Source organism: Aethalodelphis obliquidens, unplaced genomic scaffold, assembly GCF_003676395.1.
Source record: "Aethalodelphis obliquidens isolate GAN/ISIS:26980383/991018 unplaced genomic scaffold, ASM367639v1 scaffold18, whole genome shotgun sequence".
NCBI lineage: Eukaryota > Metazoa > Chordata > Mammalia > Artiodactyla > Delphinidae > Aethalodelphis > Aethalodelphis obliquidens.
Window position 1 is genome coordinate 29,597,603 of NW_020837962.1, and position 26,715 is coordinate 29,624,317.

At 39.0% G+C, this 26,715-nt stretch overlaps 1 protein-coding gene across 2 annotated transcripts in view; it reads left to right on the plus strand.

The window, feature by feature from the left end:
* Positions 1-22,092: 22,092 nt before the first annotated feature.
* The window catches only part of FERMT1 (FERM domain containing kindlin 1), a 66,235-nt gene continuing 61,612 nt past the window's right edge, over positions 22,093-26,715 (plus strand). The window contains exon 1 of one of the 2 annotated variants that reach the window (XM_027118196.1): positions 22,093-22,227. The gene's annotated coding sequence lies outside the window, so the exon portion shown is untranslated. The remainder of the gene's footprint in view (positions 22,228-26,715) is intronic. The other variant, XM_027118195.1, reaches the window with a different exon arrangement.

The following is a 26,715-nucleotide window of genomic DNA, read 5'->3' on the forward strand; positions in this document are numbered from 1 at the left end:
TGAGATATCTTGGTATCTTGCTAACATGGATCTCTTGACTCTGTAATGAAGAGAGAAAGGAGGTTCATCTACTTACTTATGTATAGACAATGGAGTAACATATTATCCTAGTAAAAATAAACCTTCTATTTGCCAGCTAGTAAGACTATGTGCCCATCTTTAGGAAAGTGGATCAATTCCAATACCACACGAAGACAAAACATGGGGGAGCACAAGTGATCCCTCCTAGAGTGCTCTCATTGATAGCTTCATCAGTTGGAAGTTTTGTTAATGCGGTATTAAACCATGGGTCATTTCTCTTGTAGGCTTTCCAAAACCTATCTGTATGGTATTTGATGTAAGGGAGTTGCTGGCATAATTTTCTTATGTTTTTCTCTTTAAGACATTTGTTAATTAAGTAAGGAACAGAGTGAGGTGTCCTAGGGTAAGTTGTGTCAGGTCTCTAAGGATCATGGATAGTATCAGACAAAGGATAGACAAATTAATATGTTAAAGAATTTGAACCTGAAAGGTTAGGCCAGAGGGAGGTCAGTCAAGGTGGGTGGTAATGTTAGAAACATCTGAAAAGTCATGATATAGGTGTTAGGAGGGGCCAAATTGGTCTTGTACTGATGGAGGAATTTGATGACAAATCCAACAGTCAGTTAGATTGCCTCCAGGAGCTATACTCTGTGACAACTTTACTAAAGAATTTTCTTTCCATTTTGAACATTGCATCAAAAGTATAGCTAGAAGTAAAACAATAACTTTCAATTTTGATAGGGAGATGAGTATTTGGTAAACAGTACAATTGAATTAATAGGATGAGTCTTACAGGCCCAGTCCAGATTCTTGGGTCAGCTGTCTACCATTGTTGTCATCTTTTTGTCCTGGTGTGGATGTCATCTGAGGTCAGAAGTCCTTTCTATACAACACTCAGGTGCAGAGGCTTTCTTAAGTCAGAAATATTAATTCAAGAGTCAATTCCCGTAAGTTTCACTGTACATGAGCTACTTAAGAATACCTGATAAGGATCCTTTCATCTAGGTTGGAGTGTCCTTTTTATGATGTATTTTCCAGTAAGCATGATCTCCTGGATGCAGGTCATGTGGCATCTGATCTTCATCCAAAGATAGATTACTGTGATTAGCTTCAGAAGCAAGCTTAGAATATCCTTTCAATAATTCAATAAACTTTACAATAATGTAACATAGCAACAAAGAGGCATCTTGGATGTAGGTAGTAAATAGAAAACCTCGGTATATACAAAACTTCAATATCCACAAGATATATTATGGAAAAATGATTTTTCTCTCTAAATTATCTTCATTTTTCACCAAATATAGTCAAATTAAGACTGATTTATTTTCAAAAATAAGTCTGATTTCAATAAACTTGGCCTGATTATTTACATAAGTGGAATTGATCGTATAGGTTCTTTTAAATTTGGCTTTGCTGGAACTTTTCAAGAGGAATCTCAAATTGAACTTTTAAAAGTCCTCTCAAGATGAGGAAAGCCATGCCAAGAACTTGCCATCAGATTCTGCCTGCAATACCTACAGATTTAGGTGTATACCTCTCTTCTTGAAGTCTAAAATATCTTGAGGTTCCTGCACCTGCCAGGAAGTGGTCTTCCTTATTCACCTGGAAATGCTTCTGGGAACCTAAGGATTTCCAATCTCTGGAGGGATCAAGTAGAGAGGAAAGATAAATGCTTCAATCTGCTTATAAAGATATAATTTACATAATTGCTGTAAGTTATAATTAGCTTAAGAGGAAAGGTTCCCTTATGTCTGGAAGACAAAAATTAAAAGCCAGTAATATTTCAGACAAAAAGTCATAAAAATTGTATTTACCAGTTCATTCAATCCCATGTAATTAATTTTTGTTCTGCTCAAGTCCAGTTTTTCCATTAGTTTTACTGACCTTGCCTGAAGATTGAAGGTGACAGTGACAGTGATAATTTCAAGAAATTTTCAAGTTTTTTTTTTAAGACTCATATGATTTGCCCAATGAAGTGAGTGTCTTGATCACTGGGGATTGTGGAAAATATTCTCCAAGTGGAAAATACATTTTCTAACAGTTTCTTTACCATTGTGACATCATCAGCCTTGCAGAAAGAGAAGGCTTTAACCCATCGCATGAAAAATGGGGTTCATCAGAGAACTGGGAAGAATCCAGTAGCCATCTTGGGTTTCCCATAACCCTGACTGTTTAATTCACAGGTATTGCTTACCCACCTTAATATCTCTCATTTAGGAACAGACTGTTGCCTTGTTACAAGGACATCAGGGTGGCAAAATCCTGCCAATGAGGGGTCAATTTTCTTGCAGAATTGGAATGGATTTTATCTATACAGATTCTGTTGTTGTTGCCTTTGCATGAAAGTCATCTAGGGCATTCTCCTGATACTTGGGTTCAGTCCCTTTAGCATAAGCCTCAATTTTGATGACAACATAACATTTTATGTCAGGACATATAAGACTTCCAGGAATTTCATATAATTTCTGGAACTCATAATATACACTTATGTAGATATAACATGAAGAAGACTTAATATTACCTTTTATTTGACAATGCTTCCCACATAATTTAACATACTGAATAAACCTAATTAGTTTAATATCTCTCTTTGAGATGCTTCAGGACAAAAATCACTTTCTTTTCCCTTAGCAAAATGCATTTCCATTCTTCATACTTTCTTTTACTGAAAACACACATCTTATTTTCATTGTATACTGAAATATTTCCCTTATTATTTCTAATATCTTTAATTACCTATATATTATCAATTTTAACCTTTAAAAAAACCTTAATCTCTGGCAAAAACCAAGATGCAAGCAATTGTGAACTGTTTGTCATATCAGCATTTCCTGATTGGCAAACTTGTGAACATATTCCATAATCTCTAAAAACATACGTTTTCTCATAACCCAATTTCTTCCCTCAATGGGGTACAAGACGTCTTTCCAACAAACTCAAGCATCTTTAGTTTTTCTCTAATAAGGAGACAAAAGTAGGTAAATTTAGACTTTCTTAGCAATTAATGTTTTAGTATTTTACCTTAATTGGAAGTGATCTGTATATTCAATGAACTCTTATCATTTAACTTAACCTAGGAAAATTCTAAAGTTTCAAGTCTGGAGAAACTATTTTTAGGTAGACATACCACAAAACAATCATTCTTAAAGAGTTCACTTAAAAACTTTTATCCCATTTATCCTCTATTTATTACTTACAAAAATATCATCTTACCAAGTTAATTTTCTTGTCGACAAATTTTGTAACAGAGATAATATGAGCTTATTGACTTTTAGTAAACCTAGGTAAAAGTATTATAGTTAATGTTTATGACTCTAAAGACATGTCTGTATTAATCAAACCAAAAACTTATACTTGTTTTCACTCATTAAAGATTAATCCTAGATCACATGATCTTCTAAAGATTTGGGAATAGTTTTTTGTTATATTTGGAAATATTTGATTTGGGGGTAGAGTTAAGATGGTGGAGTAGGAGGATGTGGAGTTTGTGTCTCCTCACAAGTACAAGAATGCATCAGAGCAATTCTTGCAGAGCACCTACTGAGCACTAATGAGGGACCTCAGACACCTAAGGGGACGGGAGGAATCCCCGCACAACCGGTTAGGATGTGAGAGAGAAGGAAGGGGTAAAGAAAAGTGGAGGCGGGATGGGACCAGCACCCCTGAGGTGGGGCTGGGAGAGAAGAGAGGGGATCACCAGGGACAGAGAGGGACCTTCAGGGGATAGGGGGTTTGGAGGGGAATGCAACAGTCAGTCAGTGGAGGGTAGGACAGAGTGGGACCTATGCACATGGTCCATGCCACAGCCCTGCACACCCCAGCCTGAGCTGTGTTCCCTGGTAGGGAGGAAGGCTGGGTGCCAGAGAGTGGAATTTGGAGGGTGGACCCAGGCAGGGGATGGCTGTTGGTGGTAGGGAGGCAGCATGGGGCAGCAGGAAGTGAGGCACCATTGATGAGTGGAACACAATTGGCAGGGCCTCCATTGTAACACCCTTCCCCACCTGCTGGCCCAACCTCCTCGGGCAGTGGCACAGGTGCACACCTGATCTGGCTCATCCTCCCCTCAAGCCAGGTTCTCCCTTGCCTGCTCAGGCCCTGGTGAGCCTGCTAGTGTCCTGGGCCTGAGCCCCACACCAGCCAAAGCCTCTGCAGGCCACGTGGGTACTGGACCTGAGCCCTGCCACCACCAAAGTCTCCTCTGGCCATGTGGGTCCCAGTGGACCCAAGCACCGCACACCCCACAAAGCCTCCACAGGCTGCGTGGGTCCTGGCGGCCCATGTGTGTCCCCTGATGGGGCCTCCTCTGGCCTTATGGGTCCAGACAGACTGAGCACTGCCCACCTTCAAGGCCCTCTCTGGTTTCGCAAGCCCCTGCAGGCACACACATGGAAGCCTGCACCCCAGCTGGTTTACACAGGCACATGTGCTCTGGGCCAGCTTCAGGAGCAGATGCTGGTTGAAAGGAATACACGCAGAGGTGAGGCTGACACAGCAGGTCCAGAGACCTACCTAGAGGTCTTGGAGGGCCAGCTGGGGAGGCAGAGTTGCATGCACTTCACCGTGGGAACAAGGACACTCATAGTGGAGGTACCAGGGAATTGTTTAAAATTAATTAATTTTTTTTTTTGCTGTTGTTGTGTTTTGTTTTGTTGTTTCATTTTCATTTTTTCTAATATATTTTTAACTTTTCTAATTTTATTTTATATTTTATTCTTTGTTATTGTTCTGTTCTTTTTTGTTGTCTGTTTTGGTTTTCTGTTGGTTTGTTCTTTGGATATTTTTGTGTTGTTTTCTTTTATTGTGTTTTTTATTTTCTTTTGCTTTTATGTTCTTTTATTATTTCTTTTTTTATTTTTGTTTTTGTCATTTTTGTGTGTTTGTCTTTTGTTCTCTTAGCTTTTCTTTTATTTTATTTTTTGTTTTCTGTTTATGTTAGTTTTGTTTTTATTATTGGTTTTGAACTCTCTTGTTTGTTTGGGTGTCTTCTGGTTTTATGCTTTCCTTGTGATTTTTTTTTCTTGTTGTTGTTGTTTGCTTGTTGCTTTGCTTTTTGTTTGCTTGGATTTGTTTTTCTAATTTGTTTTGGGTTTTATTTGTTTGTTTTCTTTTCTTTTTTTGTTTGTGTGTTTGTTCGGTTTTGTTTTTATTATTTGCATTGGTCTTTGTCTGTTTTCTGTTTGTTTTTTACTTGCCATGCCATGCAACCTGTGGGGTCTTGGTTCCCAGGCCAAGGGTCAGGTCTGAGCCCCTGTGGTGGGAGCGCCAAGTCCAAGACACTAGACTAACAGAGAACTTCAGGCACCTGGGAATACAAATCGGTGTGAGCTCTCCCAGAGGTCCTCATCTCAACACCAAGACCTGACTCCACCCAACAGCCTACAAGCTCCAGTGCAGGAAGCCTCAGGCCGAACTACCAGCAAAACAGGAACACAGCTCCACCCATCAACAAAAATGAGACAGTAGAAAAATATGTCACAGATGAAGGAAAAAGGTAAAAATCCACAAGACCAAATAAATGAAGAAGAAATAGGTAATCTACCTAAAAAAGAATTCAGAGTAATGATAGTAAAGATTATCCAAAATCTCAGAAATAGAATGGAGGCACAGATCAAGAAAATACAAGAAATGTTTAACAAGGACCCAGAAGAACTAAAGAAAAAACAGTGATGAACAACACCATAAGTGAAATGAAAATACACTAGAAGGAATCAATAGCAGAATAACTGAGGCAGAAGAATAAATAAGTGAGCTGGAAGATAGAATTGTGGAAATAACTGCCACAGAGCAGAATAAAGAAAAAGGAATAAAAAGAAATGAGGAGAGTTTCAGAGACCTCTGGGACAACATTAAGCTCACCAACATTCAAATTATAGGGGTCCCAGAAGAGGAAGAGAAAGAAAAATGGTCTGAGAAAATATTTGAAGAGATTATAGTCAAAAACTTCCCTAAGAGGGGAAAGGAAATAGTCAATCAAGTCCAAGAAACACACAGAGTCTCATACAAGATAAACCCAAGGAGAAACACACCAAGACATATATTAACCAAATTATCAAAAATTAAATACAAAGAAAAAATATTAAAAGCAACAAGGGAAAACAAAAATTAACATACAAAGGAATTCCCATAAGGTTATCAGCTGATTTTTCAGCAGAAACTCTGCAGGCCAGAAGGGAGTCGCAGGTTATATTTAAAGTGATGAAAGGGAAAAACTACAAGCAACATTAATCTACCCAGCAAGGATATCACTCAGATTCAACAGAGAAATCAAAAGCTTTTCAGACAAGCAAAAGCTAAGAGATTTCAGCACCACCAGACCAGCTTTACAACAAATGCTAAAGGAACTTCTCTAGGCGAGAAACACAATAGAAGAAAAAGACCTTCAAAAACAAACCCAAAGCAATTAAGAAAATGGTAATAGGAACATACATATTGGAACATACATACATACATACATAATAGGAACATAATAGGAACATACATACATAATAGGAACATACAATATCAACATATTGATAATTACCTTAAATGTAAATGGACTAAATGCTCCAACCCAAAGATACAGGCTGGCTGAATGGATACAAAAACAAGACCCATAAATATGCTGTCTACAAGAGACCCACTTCAGACCTAGGGACACATGCAGACTGAAAGTGAGGGGATGGGAAAAGATATTCCATGTAAATGGAAAGCAAAAGAAAGCTGCAGTAGCAATACTCATATCAGACAAAATAGACTTTAAAATAAAGTCTGTTACAAGAGACAAGGAAGGACACTACATAATGATCAAGGGATCAATCCAAGAAGAGGACATAACAATTATAAATATTTATACACCTAACATAGGAGCACCACAATACATAAGACAAATGTTAACAGCCATAAAAGGTGAAATCAAGAGTAACACAATGATAGTGGGGGACTTTAACAGTACACTTACACCAATGGATAGATTATCCAGACAGAAAATTAATAAGGAAACACAAGCTTTAAGTGACATAATAGACCAGATAGGTTTAATTGATATTTATAGAACATTCCACCCAAAAGTGGCAGAATACACTTTCTTCTCAAGTGCACGTGAAACATTCTCCAGGATAGATCACATCTTGGGTCACAAATCAAGCCTCAGTAAATTTAAGAAGATTGAAATTGTATCAAGCATCTTTACTGACCACGATGTTATGAGATTAGAAATCAATTACAAAAAAACTGTAAAAATCACAAACACATGGAGGCTAAACAATATGCTACTAAATAACCAAGATCACTGAAGAAATCAAAAAGGAAATTAAAAAATACCTAGAAGAAAATGACAATGAGTACACGATGACCCAAAACCTATGGGATGTAGCAAAAGCAGTTCTAAGAGGGAAGTTTATAGCCATACAATTCTATCTCAAGAAACAAGAAAAAATCTCATATAAACAACCTAACCTTACACCTAAAGCAACTAGAAAAAGAAGAACAAAGAAAACCCAAAGTTAGTAGAAGGAAAGAAATCATAAAAACCAGAGCAGAAATAAGTGAAATAGAAATGAAGAAAACAATAGCAAAGATCAATGAAACTAAAAGCTTGTTCTTTGAGAAGATAAACAAAACTGAAAAACCTGTATCCAGACTCATCAAGAAAAAAAGAGGTGAGGACTCAAATCAATCAAGTTAGAAATGAAAAAGGAGAAATTACAATTGACACCACAGAAATATAAAGGATCATAAGAGACTATTATAAGAAACTATACACCAATAAAATGAAAAACATGAAAGAAATGGACAATTTCTTAGAAAAGTACCACCTTCTAAGACTGAACCAGGAAGAAACAGAAAATATAAACAGATCAATCATAAGTAATGAAATTGAAACTGTGATTAAAAATCTTCCAACAAACAAAAGTCCAGGACCAGGTGGCTTCACAGGTGAATTCTATCAAACTTTTAGAGAAGAGCTAACACTGATACTTCTCAAACTCTCCTAAAACATTGCAGAGGAAGGAACACTCCCAAGCTCATTCTACAAGGCCACCATCACCGTGACACCAAAACCAGACAACAATACTACAAAAATAAAACATTATAGATGAATATCACTGATGAACTTACATGCAAAAATCCTCAACAAAATACTAGGAAACAGAATCCAACAACACATTAAAAGAATCATACACCATAATCAAATGAGACTAATCCAAGGGATGCAAGGATTCTTGAAAATGCACAAATCAATCAATGTGACGCACCATATTAACAAATTAAAGAATAAAACCCATATGATCATCTCAATCGATGCAGAAAAGCTATTGACAAAATTCAACACCCATTTATGTTAAAAAAATAAAAACAACCCTCCAGAAAGTGGGCACACAGGGAACCTACCTCAAAATAATAAAGGTCATATACGACAAACCCACAGCAAACATCATTCTGAATGGTGAAAAACTAAAACCATACCCTCTAAGATCAGGAACAAGACAAGGATGTCCACGTTCACTACTGTTATTCAACATAGTTTTGGTAGTCCTCGCCATGGCAATCAGAGAAGAAAAAGAAATAAAAGGAAAACAAATTGGAAAAGAAGAAGTAAAACTGTCACTGTTTGCAGATAACATGATACTATACACAGAGAATCCTAAAGATGCCTCCAGAAAACTATTAGAACTAATCAGTGAATTTGGTAAGGTTGCAGGAAACCAAATTAATGCACAGAAATCTCTTCCATTCATATACACTAACAATGAAATATCAGAAAGAGAAATTAAGGAAACACTCCTATTTACCATTGTGACAAAACGAATAAAATACCTAGGAATAAACCTACCAAAGGAAGGAAAAGACCTGTACTCAGAAAACTATAAGATACTGTTGAAAGAAATCAAAGACAACACAAACAGATGGAGAGATATACCATGTTCTTGGATTAGAAGAATCAATATTGTCAAAATGACTATACTACCCAAAGCAATCTATAGATTCAATGCAATACCTATCAAATTACCAATAGCATCTTTCTCAGAATTAGAAAAAATTTTTTTACAATTTGTATGGAAACACAAAAGACCTCGAATAGCCAAGGCAATCTTGAGAAAGAAAAACAGAGCTGCAGGAATCAGGCTCCCTGACTTCAGACTATATTACAAAGCCACAGTAATCAAGACAATATGGTACTGGCACAAAAACAGAAAAATAGATCAATGGAACAGGTTAGAAAGCCAAGAGATAAATCCACTCACCTATGGTCACCTAATCTATGACAAAGGAGGCAAGAATAGACAATGGAGTAAAGACAGTCTCTTCAATAAGTGATGCTGGGAAAACTGGACAGATACATGTAAAAGAATAGAATTAGAACACTCCCTAACACCATACACAAAAGTAAACTCAAAATGGATTAAAGACCTAAATATGACTGGACACTATAAAACTCGTAGAGGAAAATATAGGCAGAACACTCTATGACATAAATCACAGCAAGATCTTTTTTGACCTACCTCCTAGAGTAATGCAAATTAAAACAAAAATAAACAAATGAAACCTAATTAAACTTAAAAGCTTTTTCATAGCAAAGAAAACCACAAACAGGACAAAAAGACAACCCTGGAATGGGAGAAAATATTTGCAAACAAAGCAACTGACAAGGGATTAAGCTCCAAAATATACAAACAGCTCATGCAGCTCAATATCAAAAAAACAAACAACCCAATCCAAAAATGGGCTAAAGACCTAAACAGACATTTCTCCAAAGAAGACATACAGATGGCCAACAAACATGTGAAAAGATGCTCAACATCATTAATTATTAGAGAAATGAAAATCAAAACTACAATGAGGTATCACCTCACACCAGTCAGCATGAACATCATCAAAAAAACTACAAACAGTAAGTGCTGGAGATGGTGTGGAGAAAAGGGAACCCTCCTGGACTGTTGGCGGGTATGTAAATTGATAGAGCCACTATGGAGAACAGTGTGGAGGTTCCTTAAAAAACTACAACTAGAACTACCATATGAAACAGCAATCCCACTACTGGGCATATACCCTGAGAAAATCAAAATTCAAAAAGAGTCATGTAGCAAAATGTTCATTGCAGCTCTATTTACAATAGCCTGGAGATGGAAACAACCTAAGTGTCCATCATCGGATGAATGGATAAAGAAGATGTGGCACATATATACAATGGAATATTACTCAGCCATAAAAAGAAACAAAATTGAGTTATTTATAGTGAGGTGGACGGACCTAGAGTCTGTCATACAGAGTGAAGTAAGTCAGAAAGAGAAAGACAAATACCATATGCTAACACATATATATGGAATCTAAGGAAAAAAAATGTCATGAAGAACCTAGGGGTAAGACAGGAATAAAGACACAGACCTACTAGAGAATGGACTTGAGGATATGGGGAGGGGGAAGGTTAAGCTGTGAGAAAGTGAGACAGTGGTATGGACATATATACACTACCAAACGTAAAATAGATAGTGGGAAGCAGCTGCAAAGCACAGGGAGATCAGCTCAGTGCTCTGTGACCACCTAGAGTGGTGGGATAGGGAGGGTGGGAGGGAGGGAGACGCAAGAGGGAAGAGATATGGGAACATATGTATATGTATAACTGATTCCCTTTGTTATAAAGCAGAAACTAACACACGATTGTAAAGCAATTTTACCCCAATAAAGATGTTAAAATAGAAAATACTAGATGGAAAGTGCTTCAATCATATTTGTCTTAAAAAAATAAAAAATAAGAAAAAAAATAAAGCAGAAACAAACACACCATTGTGAAGCAATTATACTCCAATAAAGATGTAAAAAAAAAAAAAAACTACAAACAGTAAGTGCTGGGGATGGTGTGGAGAAAAGGGAACCCTCCCAGACTGTTGGTGGGAATGTAAATGATAACAGCCACTATGGAGAACAGTATGGAGGTTCCTTAAAAAACTAAAAATAGAACTACCGTAGGAGCCAGCAATCCCACTCCTGGGCATATACCCAGAGAAAATCATAATTCCAGAAGATACACACACCCCAATGTTCATTGCAGCTCTATTTACAATAGCCAGGACATGGAAGCCACCTAAACATCCATCAGCAGAGGAATGGCTAAAGAAGGTATGGTACATATACAATGGAATGTGACTCAGCCATAAAAATGAAAGAAATTGTGCCATTTGCAGAGACATGGATGGACCTAGAGACTTTCATACAGAGTGAAGTAAGTCAGAAAGAGAAAATCAAATATCCTATATTAATGCATATATGTGGAATCTAGAAAAATGGTACATATGAACCTATTTGCAAAGCAGAAATAGAGACACATGTATGAAATAAATGTATGGACACCAAGGGGGAAAAGGAAGTGGGATGAATTTGGAGATTGGGATTGACATATATCCACTATTGATACTAAGCATAAAATACATAACTAATGAGAACCTACTGTATAGCACAGGGAACTCTACTCAGTGCTCTCTGGTGACCTAAATGGGAAGGAAATCCAAAAAAGAGGGGTTATATGTATACATATAGCTGATTCATTTCGCTGTACAACAGAAACTAACACAACACTGTAAAGCAACTATACCCTAATAAAAGTTTTAAAAATAAAAAATAAAAAGAAATATTTGATTTGGGAATTCCCTGACAGTCCAGTGGTTAGGACACCATGCTCCACTGCAGGGGGCATGGGTTCGATCCCTGGCTGGGGAAATAAGATCCCACATGCTGCGCAGAGCGGCCAAAAAAAAAAAAAAAAAAAAAAAAGAAATATTGATCTGTAAGTGCTAATATTTAAGTCAACTAGTAGAGCTCTTTTAAAATTAATTTTATATCATCTGGAGGTAGAAACATCATATTTATAATGTGCACACAGACATACATACATCCAGCTAGACACAGAGATCTCATAGTTTTCCTGCTTGAGTTTTAAAAGGCCTCTTTTCCCTTTTTTTTTTTTTTTTAAGTTTTAGGTTCTACTAATTGAGCCAGGGCTGTAGTCTCAGGCAATGTGGGCTATGTTTACATTTCAAGGACATGATAAGAGTTATAATTTCCAATATTCTCCTAGGAGTGCTTTTGTTCTCTCAGGGTCAGAATTTTAAAAAGATGTTTTATCAAGGCAGCTTATTCTAACTGTGCACACAAAAAAACAGTTTTGGAATTTCAAAAGTGTCCCATCCTGGCCATTGTAGGGCTAGATAAGTACTTTCAAGTGTTAGCTCTGTACCAATTGTACATGAACCTAACTGGAGTTCCAGTGGGTGGCTTCCTGTCCAGGAGCTGGTAGGCATTAAAAGCACAATTTCCCGCCCTTAGTTTTGTTTTTTTTAGTTTCATTTTACTATAAAGGACAAATATTTCCAATATGCCACTTTTTAAAAAGAAGTCAGCCAACTCAGTTCACTCCAAAGTTCCTTCTAGGCTTTTCCTGCCTAGAAATTCCCTCTAGGTTCTCTGCCTAGTAACTTTCCCCTAGGTTCCTTCCACTAGGAAATGTACTGGTTTGTTATCTTAAGACTACAAGTCTTAAGATAACAAACAGCTCAAATAAAATTCATGGACTGTCACTTAATGCAAGGAGACCCAGATATCAGGAAAAACTCACTGAAGCACCTGAAAGGTGCTGTGAAGCTGGAGGGGCTCACAGGGCCCGTTCTTTGTACCAAGCGCTGGTCCAAAGTAGACTCCAGGCGATTTCAGGTGGGTTTCTCTGACATGCTATGGGCTATGCCAAGCAATGTCATTGGAAATAATCAATAAACAATCTATAATAGGAATAGAAAAGTGTTTTATTTGGCCCAAATTGAGGACTATAGTTGGGGAGATAACCTCTCCAATAACTCTGAGAAACCACTCTGGAGAAGCATGGTTTTCAGCACTTTTACATCTTGTCAGAACAAAGAACATCAAACAAGTCAGGCATACATTCTTTCAAGGTTTCAAAACTAAACAGATCAGCACAGCACATACACAGCGAGTCAATAAGTCCTTGGCACCTGGGAAGGGCATCTTATCATCGAAGGAATACCAGCACTGCCATCCCAGGAAAGGAGGCATTTAATCTTTATTTTTAATATGGACATTCTTCTAATCAATGCACCCTTTAATGATTAAAGCAGATGTTTGGTAGACCACAAACAGGCTGTTTTATCGATAGTTTAGCATAAAGTTTAAGCTAAATCATTTATAAGCCAGAATGATTTCCCCGTACTTCAATATGTGAAAATTTCTTCCACTACAGAGATGACAAGAGGATGGAGATCAGTGGGCAGTGCAGTGTCCTGCAAAAAGCTCCAGCTCTGGGGTCACTTGGATGTAGTATGAATCTCAACTCTGGCATCTATTAGTGGAGCAGCCTAGGGTTAGTCACTTAACACTTCTGAACTTCAGAAAATTTTTAAAAATAGGATCTACAAGGATGAGTTGTTTTTAAATTTAAGATTATGATCTATGTGAGATATGTACGTGTGTGTGTGTGTGTGTGTGTGTGTCTGCACATATTTTCCCTAGGAGCAATGGTTCGTTATTGGCTAATTCAGTGTTCATGGCAACTTTATAGAACATAATTCCCATGAATAATAAGAATCAACTGTATATAATATGTTTCTACTACTAATTCTCAATTTACCAATTTTGGACATCATCTGTGGACTTCCACGTGTAATAGATGAGTATTAAGTTCTCTTATAAAACTCCCACCTCCCAATACAGTTATATTTAGACTTATTTTTATTTTAGTTCTTCTCTTGGTTACTTTTGTTACTTCAAGTAATATACTAAAACATTGATTACTTGCTTATCAACCATATCTCTGGCATCCCACAATGTAACATGAGGCTTTTAGCACCTCTAACATTTGCCTTCATCTATTCTTTCTTTCTTCCACCCTCAAATTCTGTCACCTGTGCATTTATTTTTGCATTGTTGATGTTGACTGGAGGGCTTTTACCCCAACCGATTCTCTAAATTCTCTGACATAAATTGGGTGTTCTTCAAGTCAGTACAATTCTGACACTGGCCACCTGGAGTAGCAGCAGACCCCACAGGTTTAAGAACTCAGTCCCACAAGACTGCTCTCACTTCAGATGCCAGTTCCAAGAATTGCATCCCCAAGTTACCTGTACTCTGTCTGACTTGGTTACAAAGTCATGGGTTCCCACAGTCCCCCTCCCTCAGTGTCCAATAATTTGCTAGAAAGACTCACAGAACTCAGAAAAAATGCTGTACTTACTACTCCAGTTAATAAGAAAGGATACAAATGAACAGGCAGATAAAGAAGTACGGAGCATGAGGTCCAGAAGGATGGCAAGTGCAGGGGTCTCTGTCCCTGTGGAGTTGGGGTGCACCACCCTCCTAGCATGTGGATGTGTTCACCAATTCAGAAGTTCTCCAAAACCCATCGCTGGAGGGTTTTTATGGAGGTTTCAATACATAGGCATGATTGTGGCAGTTAGTGATTAACTCAAACTCCGGCTCCTAATGATTAGAGGGTAGTACTGAAAGTTCCAAGATTTTAATCAAGGCCTGGTCTTTCTGGCAAGCAGCCCCCAGCCTGAGGCTATCCAGGGCCCTGCCAAGAGCCACCAGTTACAATGAAAGACACTCCTGTCACCCTTATCACTCAGGAAATTCCAAGGGTTTTAATAACTGTGTGTCAGGAACCGGATAAAGACCAAATATCTTTCTTATTATATCACACTGACAATGTTTACATTCTGTTTCATAACTATAATTAAGTCTTATTTGCTTTGTTTATAGATTAATTTTTTAAATTGAAAAAGTTATATTTCCTTTTTCATGTCCATTTGCTTTCCTGAGTTTTCTAAATGAGTTTATTTTTTTTTGCCCTACTTTTCTTTACCATATCCCAAATCTTTTTCCGAATTTCTCATAACATCAGATATTCTACGATGTCTTCTTTTGCCCCAGAGAACTCCTCCCAGGGCAATCAATTCTCCTTTGCTTTTCTGGATTGGATCTACTGTTTCCTGCATCCTAGGTCTTCCTCTCTCTTGATTCACTTCCTTGTTTTCTAGAGCTCATTTTGAGAATGTTTCTAAGACAGGTTTTGTGAGAATTAAATTTTCTTAGTCCCAGCATGTCTGAAACATATTTGATTGATGGTCTGACTGGGTATAGAGTGTTCATTTGGGTTCTTTTGTAGATAAGCTGTTTTTTCTTCCTAAAAGCTTTTAGGTTTTTTATATTTCCACAGTGATCTTCATTTCATAATGCTGTACTTTGGTGTAGCTATCTCTTATTTATTTGATGGGTATCCAGTAAACTCTTTAAACTGGAGGTTCATGTTCCACATTTCTGGGCAGTTTCTCACATTATTTCTGTGATAATCTACCCCACTGTATTTTTGCTCTTCTCTTGTATTGACCCTCTAGGTTTCTTATCCTTTTACTCATTTTTTTGTGTTAAATTTTCTCATGTCAATTATTTCAATAAAACTGGAAAAAATAAATAAAATAAAATAAGGATTTTTTAAAGTTTGTTTCTCTCTTATATTGGAGGATTTCCTTAAATGTTTGATAGCATTTGAGAATGAGGATATAGTTTTTTTGATCTATTTGGGAGGTTTCACTGATACGCTTTGCTTTAGGGTAATTGAGTGGGGAGTTGGCCTTAATACCAAGTAACGTTTTCAAAGGAAACATTTAACTTTTTTTTTTAAATAAATTTATTTATTTTATTTTTGGCTGCCTTGGGTCTTTGTTGCTGCACGCGGGCTTTTCTCTAGTTGCGGCGAGCGGGAGCTCCTCTTCGTTGTGGTGCGCGGGCTTCTCATTGGGTGGCTTCCCTTGTTGCAGAGCACAGGCTCTAGGTGCACGGGCTTCAGTAGTTGTGACACTCGGGCTCAGTAGTTGTGTCTCGCGGGCTCTAGAATGCAGGCTCAGTAGTTATGGCGCATGGGCTTAGTTGCTCCACTTCATGTGAGATCTTCCCGGAGCAGGGCTCGAACCTGTGTCCCCTGCATTGGCAGGCGGATTCTTAATCACTGCACCACCAGGGAATCCCGGAAACATTTAACTTCTAAGGACCAGAGCCCTCTGGATTTGGGCCCGCAGGGTGGAGATCTGGCAGCCATATATTCACCCTGAATGTGACAGTGAGAGGACTGACTATTCTTTATAGAGATTTTCTATTCATTCCCTTGTTTTTGACAACACATTTCATATCCACTGTCTGTCACACCTGATATTTCCAGGACTTGAGTTTCTCTGAGAATATTCTGGAAAGCCTCAGTCACATTCCCATTTTCACTCCTAGACTATGGATTTCACTACTCTGCTTCATTACTAACCATTTCTTCTTCAATTTTCTATCTTCTAGGAAATCTTGAAATCTCTTATTGGCTGATGGCCTTTCTCCTGTTAACCTTTGTCATTGTAAGTTTATACCTTTTTATTCCTATACTATAATTTTAGCAGGGAGTCAATAGGAAGGAAAGATAAGTATGAGTTTTCAATCAATTATTTTCAACCAAAAATCAAAATATGAAGTTATATTTAGAAAAATAAAGGACCATGACCGTTCTCACACTCAGCATTCTGGATTTTTCAAACACTACTATAATAATAGCTAGTGTTTATTGAACATATATTACAAGAAAGCAGGACAGAAATCATTCCAATATTTCTAGATCACCTTACACCTGCACTGGGATTTGGAAAGAGCTCACTGTGAACCTTTTCCTGCTAACCTGGGTGTAAACTGTCACATTTTCCCTGTGATGCAGTCTGAAAAAGTTAATAAATTCCTACGGGTTCACCTAAGTGACAGTTCCTCCCCTTCTTTGGTCCCTTACCTCTGAGCAAGAAAGGAGGAGAGGTAAGCACAGTCTTACCTCACTGGGATGAGATGCAACAGCCTCAGAGTCTCCAATTCCTCCTCTTTCCCAGAGAACACCCCCACTCTTTCTTATTTACTTATTACTCCAGTAATAAATAAAGTTATTGAACATTTTCCATGTTTCAGGCTCTGTGCTCTGTGCTTCAGGAACATTCTCTCATTTCACAGCACCTTACGAGATGGGTATTATTACTCCCATTTTACAGAACCAGAAACTGAGATCAGACAGATCTCAGTTTCGTCAGAGATCCAGATTAAAACATGCCCAAGCCCTCTGCTCTGTTCTGTCAGCAGTACCAACAGGTGAACCCAAATTTGTCAGTTTTTAAGTCCTGAACCATCATGCTATAAATTCACTGCCGGGGTAAAAGTACCAGACGTGGGCTCCAAACCCCAAGCCAGTTTGAAAACTCTGGGTTACAACAAACAACCATCTGTACATGGACTTTTCTCCCCTTGCTCACTGGAGGTCATAGCTGAATCCAGAACCCTGAACCCTCCTTATCCTCTTAGTTAGTTGCTTCAGGGTCAGAGCATACTCCTGCCACCACCTTCCTCCTCCTCCTCACTTTGAATAATTTTAGACTTATAGTAAAGTTGCAAAAATGGTACACAGAGAACTTGTCTACCCTTGTACATAACCACAATACACTTATGGAAACCAGGAAATTAGTATTGAAATAATACTATTAACTAACCTACTGCCCTGTTCACATTTCACAGGCCTTCCCCACCGATGTCCGCTCTCCATTCCAGGACTAAATCCAGGATCGCACATGGCATTTAGTTGTCACTTGAGTCTCCTCTGATCTGACACAGTCTCTCAGTTTTTCTGTCTCTCATTCTCACTTCTGAAGAATATTAACTACTTATTTCATAAACTATCTTCCAATTTGGGTTTGACATTTTCTCATGATTAAATTGAGGTTGTATATTTTGGGCAAGAATACTACAGAAGTGATGCTGTGTCTTCTCAGGTGTGTGAGGTCAATATGCATTATTACAGATGATGTTCATTTTGATCACTTGATTAAGGTGATAACTGCCAGTTTTCTCCACTCTGAAGTTACCATGTATCTTTCCCTATGTAATTGACAAATACTTTGTAGGGAGATATTCTGAGACTACAAATATCCTGTTTCTCAACATACTTTTACTCATTTTATAATCCATCAATGATTCTTGCCTATGATTATCAGATGGAAACCTCAGGTACATCTTGTCTTTGCATCTCACTCACTTCCAAATTAAAGTTATGTCTATGTGTGCCCGAGCGAAAGGGTGTAGGTCATAGGCCTGTGCCCTAGCCGCAAGGGAGGTTGAGAATTTGAGCTCCGATTTCTAGATTGAAATAATAACATAAGAATTTCTACAAATATGTAAAGAGGACTTTCCAAGGGTGGTAGGCAGCCATGAATATGAATGATGTCCACTACGATAACTAAGATATTTTAAAGTGAGAAAACAAAACACAGAAAAATATATGTATAGAATACTACCATATAAAAGTTAAATAGTCTATGCACAAAGACTATCTCTGGAAGGTTCAAGAGGAAATAGTAACAGTTTTCTCCGGGGAAGGGAACTTCATTATCAGAAGAGGACGAAGACTTAATTATCAGTGTATATTCTTTTGTACCCTTTGATTGAGATGGATGCTAAGGAAGGAAGAAGAAAGAAAGAAGGAGGGGAAGGGAGGGAGGGAGGCACCATCTTTCTTGCTCCTCTCACTCTCAACAGCAGGGAGCAAGGCCTCCTTTGCTCTTCCTCACACTTCTTCATCCAGTGCCTGTCGATACATCAAGACACACCTCTTTACCCTGTCAGGGAGAACATTTTAGAACTTGCCTGGGCATAGAAAGTGCTCATTATTTGTACAGCTGGAAAGGAGGGTGTAGCTATAATAGGCACATTCTGCTTCTTTGCACTCAATAGAACGTGTTGTCCACAAACGTGAACACAACTGCTGAGTCCCAAGGACTCAGTGCAAACAAAAATACATTTTCGGTGACTCTTGTCATTTCTTAGTTGCCAGACTTGCAGAATGTTTATAAGCTGAATGCACAACACAGAAGTTTACATTGGGTAACGGCCTATTTTTTTTGTCAAATAAAAGCATCAACCCAGAAAAAACACCTCTTTTCTCCTTCTAGCAGCTTTCTCATTCTCTCTAAGTTAATTATAAAGAATTTTTTAAACTTTGAGGGCTCATGTGGTGGAAGTAGAAAGGTGTTAGAGGAAGAAAGTCACTTGTGCTTCACAGGTTGAAGTAGCCAGGATGGTCAAAGGCCCTCTACTGCTGTATTTCCCTTTTCTGTTCAGCGATTAAGAACATGGACACATCTCTCATCCACTCCAATGTACTTATTACCAAGCTCATACTGCTCGCCATATGACAGGCCAATAAATCGAGAAACAAGCTATTGGTGCAAGGAATAGCGAATTTACTTAGAAATCCAGCAGACTAAGAAGATGGTATACTAGTGTCCCAAAGAACCATCTTCCTGGAGTTAGAATTCAGGCTTTTTTTACAGTAAAAGAGGAGCAGTGTGGCTGGTTGTTTCAAACTTCTTGGTGCTGGAATCCTTTGTGCTTGCAGCTATCCATGTAAGTCAGGTCACCATGTTCCTGTAAACCTCCAACAAGGTTCCTGTAAACCTCTGTTCCACAACATTTTATCTCTACATGAATGAGAAGTGTTATATCTTTAAAGGGAGGCAGAGCCTTGAGAATGGGCTATCATGTACATTTCAGGTTTGTTCTTTTCTGTTACACACTCATATCCCACATGATAATGCAAACATGACTAACTTACCTATTGAGGGTAATGATTCTCAGGCCAGCTTTGCCATATATAAGTATCTGATAATAGTTATTGTTTCACTATTTGCACCATGAACATGGAAATTTTTAAGATCAGGAAATACATCTCTTGAAGTACAATAACTATCTGCTAACTAAAAAATACCTTAAAACATTTTTCTAGAGACTACAGTTTATTGTAGGCAACTAAATCTTCCAATTCCATCTCAAAACCCATCTCCTCTCTGAAGCCTTTTCTCATACTCCCCACCACACCACACAATTGGGAGAGGTACACACCTGGGAGAGGTACACATCCCTCCTCTGTATTCCTTCGTATCATATTATGATACGAAGATAAAGTCTGTGCCTAATCTGAGCATTCTCAGCACTTGTTTTTGTGTCTAGCTCACAGTTATACAGTGGCTGAATGAATAAATAAGCTTATTCATTGCTTGATGAGTATGTATGGATTAAATAACAGACTCAAAATGTTGATTCTGCTTGTTTTTTAAGAGGGATTACGGTGAGTATTGCTTGTTTATATATGTATGAAATTTTGAAGTCCAGAATATACTTTTTAATACACTTCTAAACTAGAACCTTAGGGGATGAGTTGGACCTGCATCACAATAATAACTAGGTAGTAAAAAAAAAGCCTAGGACATTCAATATGGATGAAACTAAAAAATATAATGCTGAACAAAAGAAACCAGACACAAAATAGCATACATCATCCAACTCCATTTATGTATGGTACAAACATCAGCAAAACCCATCTGAGGATTAGAAGTCAGGATAATGGTTACTCTTGGTGAGGGGTGGTAGTAACTAAAAGGTGGGATTAGGGGGCTTCTGGGGACTGGCAATGTCCTGGTTCTTGATCGGAATTTCATTACAACACAGGTGTGTTCAGTATGTGAAATTCACCAGCTGTATATTTATGATTTGTGTTCTTGCATATAAATATATAATATTTCCATTAAAAGGCTTAAAAAAGAATTTAGGCCAAGCAGAAAGCTTAAAACCAGTTAAATTCTTTAGCGCAATCCAGATATTTTCAACTAAAATGGAAAACCAATTTGGCGTAAAGAAAGCCGTTACTGCTTCCTGATCATATCCAAGATCCTGAAGACAGTCTATGGTCTAATCAACCATGCACAGTCTCCAGAAAGCAAGTCTTAGACACTTTCTGCCCCAAATAAGTGCATATTTGCTCAGTCGGTATTAGGCATGTGGGGAAGTCAGATCAGAAGACAGCTGACCACCTTCCTATAGTTGACAAACTCTACCAAATTAGGAAATTCAGTTTCAAATTTTTTAATCATTTTAATTATAAAATCCCATATTTGCTGACGGTTGTTCAACTGACCTTTTAAAATTAAATGTAAAGTACTTTCAAAACATAATAATGGCTGAATATGGTAATGTCCAAGCAAAACAAAGATTCCATTTCTAAATTTTACAACATCTTAAATTAATATTTAAGTTATCAAAAGCTTTATGTACTTGACAAAAATCGCTAAAGACTATTATACTGCATAAAACTCCTCCATGGACTGAATGCAGTTCTGGTGGTGGGAATTCCATCCCTTTACCCATTTTACAGATGAGAAAACTATAATTTCCTGTCTATTTTATAACCACTGACTGTATCCTCAAAGCTCAACCCCAGGCCTGGTGCATAGTAAACACTCAACAAAAGTGTGTAATTTGGGCGAAGGAGACTTGGAGAGGTTGTGTAACTTCCCCAAGGTCACCCACCCTTCCTGCTCTCTTCGGATGAATCCCACAGGAGGGTGAGCGGAGCGCTGGGTGGTGAATGTGAGGTGAGCCACCCAGACTTCCGCGAGGGGCGGGGCCTAGGGTTCCCCCAGGGTCTTCCATCGTGCATGTTTGGGGTGCCTCACCCTTCTCAGGGGTTTACACCACCCTCTTACTCAGAGATGAACCGCTTTTGTTTCTTCCACCTGGCGACCACAGGTCCTCCAGGCTCTCTAGAGGGGAGGCGGTTGTTCCCGCCTGAAGCCGGGGCTCCTGGCGCGTGGACGCACCCCGGGGTGTGAGTGACTGGTACACCCTGAGGGCGGGGAAGTAGCAGGACCTTAATCACCGGTCTAGTACTGGGCGGGCCTCTGGGAACCGGGAAACTGGAGGCGGTCTAAGGGAGGGTGGGCAGGATGAGAAGTCGCAAGAGGGGCACGGGGCTGAGCCTCCGCCGGGTTCTCCCCGCCCTCTCGCCGCGCGGTAGCCGGGCGACCACCCTTTGCCCGTGAAGTCTGCGGAGCGCCTCCTCCTAGGGCAGCGGGACCTGGCAGGCGGGGGCTGGGCGTGCAGCCGCCTGCCCGCTGTGCTGGCCGGCCTTGCCCCGGGGGCCGCGCGGGGCGGAGACTGGGCGGCGGGGGCGGGTGCCTGTCTAGGTGGCAGGTCCGCGCGCAGCCCTCGCCAGCCGAACCTCGCGGAGCAGCTGCCGCCACCGCGCGCCCCTGGCTCGGCCGCAGTGGCCTCTGGCCGGGTCTCCAGGGGACAGCGACTCCGCACGCCGCAGGCTCCGGAAAGGAGGTGGGTGGCGAGGGGCCGGGACCAGGCTGGGAGGGGAGGCTGCGATGGGCGCCAAAGGTTCCCGAGACCCCCGCCCCTGCCTTTCTACAGCCCCTTGCACTTAAATGGCTGGTGAATTAAAAACCGCGTCCTCGGCTTGTGACCATCTTCTCCGTCCTTGCGTATCTGGCTGCGCAAAGTAAACTGTCCGTCCAGCCGCGGGGGGGGGGGGGGGGGGGAGGGGGCAGGTTTTTGCCCACCCACCACACTCCCCTGGGCCCCAAGACCCTGCAGAGTTGGCAAAAGACAGGCCAGAGGCCTTTATGGGGGTAGGGGGCAGGTTTTTACCCACCCACCACACTCCCCTGGGCCCCAGGACCCTGCAGAGCTGGCAAAAGACAGGCCAGAGGCCTTTATGGGGGTAGGGGGCAGGTTTTTACCCACCCACCACACTCCCCTGGGCCCCAGGACCCTGCAGAGCTGGCAAAAGACAGGCCAGAGGCCTTCGGACCCACTCACTCTCTGATCTTCCAGGGGAAGCGTTGGGTCTATTTCCCCCCATCTTTCTCTCTGTCTGCCTGCCTGCGTCTGTCTGTCTTTCTTGATTGAGTTTTCTATAAAGGACCCGAGGAAGTGGGCAACTGGGCTTCCCCAGAGGAAGGCAGGTCTGGTGGTGCGCTTTGCTTCTTGTTCTTGTCTTTAACTTAGATGTGCTTTCCTCAACAAGTAACAGCTTGCTGAACGTGAGAAGTTCGCTCAAAAAGGCGCAGAAAAGATAGGAGAGGAATGTGGGGAAACCAGATTGCCTAATTTTAGCCAGAATTTCGTTGTAAGGGAATCACCATTTATTGCCTAAATGAGAAGTGTTTTGATTGCCCAGGTTAGGAAAAGAAAAAACCCTCTGTCTGATTGCTCACGAAACAAGCAGTAAGGATCACCTTAAAAGTAAGGTTATTTTCTTTATGTACAAAACATTTTAAATAACAAAGCCTCAAATCATAGCATTTTAGAAATTGTAAGGATCTTAAAGTCAAATATTTCAATGGCGTGTTATGAGTTTGTCTATGAAAGAGTTATCTTTATTGTGTCCTCACTGGGAAAGATTTATGTTAGTAGGAATGCTTAGTGAAGGTATTGAGAGTTTAGCTCAGAGTTTTAAGAGTTGTACAATATATCCTTGTAGCTTATTTTATTTTTTTTTAATTTTTTTTATTGGAGTAAAATTGCTTTACAATGTTGTGTTAGTTTTGGCTGCTTATTTATTTTATACATAATAGTTTGTACCTCAATTTCCTACCCCTATCTTGCCCCTCCCCCCTTTCCTCTCCCCACTGGTAACCACTAGTTTGTTCTCTATATCTGTGAGTCTGTTTCCTTTTTGTTATATTCACTAGTTTGTTTTATTTTTTTAGATTCCACATATAAGTGATATTGTACAGTATTTGTATTTCTCTGTCTGACTTATTTCACTCAGCATAATACCCTCCAAGTTCATCCATGCTGTTGCAAACGGCAAAATTTCATTATTTTTTTATGGCTAATATTCCATTACACATCTTGTCCACTCATCTGTTGATGGACACTTAAGTTGCTTCCATATCTATTGTAAATAATGCTGCTACGAACATTGGAGTGCATGTATCTTTTCTAATTGGTGTTTTCAGTTGTTTTGTTTTGTTTTGTTTTGTTTTGTTTCTGATATATACACAGGAGTGTTATTGCTGCGTCATGTGGTAGTTCTATTTTTAGTTTTTCGAGAAACCGCCATACTGTTTTCCACAGTGGCTACACCAATTTACATTCCCACCAACTGTGTAGGAGGGTTCCCTTTTCTCCACATCCTTGCCAACATTTGTTATATGTAGTCTTTTTGATAATAGCCATTCTGACAGGTATGAGGCAATATCTCACTGTGGTTTTAATTTGCATTTTCCTGATGATTAACATGTAGAGCATCTTTTCCTGGGCCTGTTGGCCATCTATATGTCTGCTTTGGAGAAATGTCTATTTAGGTCTTCTGCCCATTTTTTTAATGGACTGTGTTGTTTTTGCTTTTGTTTTTTACTTGAGCTGTATAAGCTGTTTGTATATTTTGGAAATTAACCCCTTGTCTTTCGCATCTTTTACAAATATTTTCTCCCATTCCATAGGTTGTCTTTTCATTTTGTTTATGGTTTCCTTTGCTATACAAAAGCTTTTAAGTCTAATTAGGTCCCATTTGTTTATTTTTGCTTTTATTTCATTTGCTTTAGGAGACAGATCAAAAAAAATATTGCTACAATTCAAGTCAAGGAGTGTTCTGCCTATGGTTTCTTCTAGTTTTATGGTTTCTGATTATATTTAGGTCTTTAATCCATTTTGAGTTTATTTTTGTATATGTTGTTAGAGAGTGTTCTAATTTCATTCTTTTACATGTAGCTGTCCAGTTTTCCCAGCACCACTTATTGAAGAGACTGTTTTTTCTCCATTGTATATTCTTGCCTCCCTTGTTGTGGATTAATTGACAAGTGTGTGGGTTTATTTTTGGGCTCTCTGTTCTATTCCATTGATCTATGTGTCTGTTTTTGTGCCAGTCCCATACTGTTTCAATTACTGTAACTTTGTAGTATAGTCTGAAGTCAGAGAGCATGATTCCTCCAGCTCTCTTCTTTTTCAAGATCATTTTGGCTATTCGGGGTCTTTCATGTTTCCATACAAATTTTAAAATTATTTGTTCTAGTTCTGTGAAAAATGCTGTTGCTATTTTGATAGAGATTGCATTGACTCTGTAGATTGCCTTGGGTAGTATGGTCATTTTAACAATATTAATTCTTCTAATCCATGAATATGGTATATCTTTCCATCTGTTTGTGTTGTCTTCAATTTCTTTCTTCAGTGTCTTATAGTTTTCCAAGTATAGATCTTTTACCTCCTTAAGTTGGTTTATTACTAGGTATTTTATTCTTTTTGATGTAGTGGTAAATATGATTGTTTCCTTAATTTCTCTGATAATTCATTGTTCGTGTATAGAAGTGCAGCAGATTACTGTATATATATTTTGTGGTCTGCAACATTACTGAATTCATTGATGAGCTCTAGTAGTTTTCTGGTGGCATCTTTAGGATTTTTTATGTATAGTATCATGTCATCTGCAAACAGTGACAGTTTTATTGCTTCCTTTCCAATTTAGCTTCCTTTTATTTCTTTATCTTGTCTGATTGATGTGGCTAGGTCTTCCAATACTATGTTGTATAAAAGTGGCTAGAGTGGGCATCCTTGTCTTGTTCCTGATCTTAGAGGGAAATACTTTCAGCTTTTCACCATTGGGTATGATTTTAGCTGTGGGTTCATCATATATGGCCTTTATTATGTTAAGGTACGTTCCCTCTATGCCCACTTTCTGCAGACCTTCTCAGAGGTCACCATAGACCTGGCTTTATAAGTGATCTAGTTAGTTTGAAGGGAGGAAATGAGTCCTGGAGCTAATTTTTCAAGTAGCTATTGCAATTTGAGGGTGTGAGAGGAAGACCAGCATTAGCTGGAGCTTGTTATGAATGCAGGGTTTCCACATCCACCCCAGACCTGCTGACTAGAACCTGCATGTTAATAAGATCCTGCTGAATAGGATCTGCATATTAATAAGGTTCTCAGGGTTCATGTGCACTTTCCATTAGAGAAGCCCTTTCCTGGGCCGTTTGCATGCACAGATGTTTCTCAAAAACAGGCCTTATGAAAACATAGATTTCTCATAAGCTGTCTTTACCTGGAAAAATGAAAAGCACGTGTTATCACTTAAATGACTGATTTTTTATTTTAAATCTTAAGATAGCCAAGAGAGGTAGTATCATTTGCTTTCTATTTAAGAGAGAGCTGACATTTTTAAGTTCTGCCAATTTGGATCCCAGTGTTCCTATTACCCCACAACACTCAGTTCTGATACTGCTTAGCTTCTTTCATCATAGTTCCTCCAACGAGGAGAACACTATGGGTTTGAAGTTCTCACCCCTAACTGTACTTTGAAGAGTGGGTTTGAATGTCTGTCACTCCTGTTTTAAATCTGTTGCTAAAGGTGTGTCCAAAAACTTAATTGATGCACTTGTTTATCAACCTCTATATGATATAAAACAGTTATTCAAGTAAATCAAATATGTGGCAATAACTAATGACCTGCATCTCTATGTGCTTAAGATAAAACTATGCTATATGACTAAAAAAGAAACGGTTTTGCTCTATTTTTATTTTTTGAATTTTCATACCAGAAGATGTCATCAGTATTTGTGGGAGGAATGTAATAATACATATATATATACATTAGAGATAAATTTTTTTTAATATTTATTTATTTGGTTGGGCTGGGTCTTAGTTGTAGCAGACAGGCTCCTTAGTTGTGGCTCAAGGGCTCCTTAGTTACAGCTTGCTGGCTCCTTAGTTGTAGCATACAAACTCATTGTGGCTTGCATGTGAGATCTAGTTCCCTGACCAGGGATCGAACCCTGGCCCCCTGCATTGGGAGCACTGAGTCTTAACCAC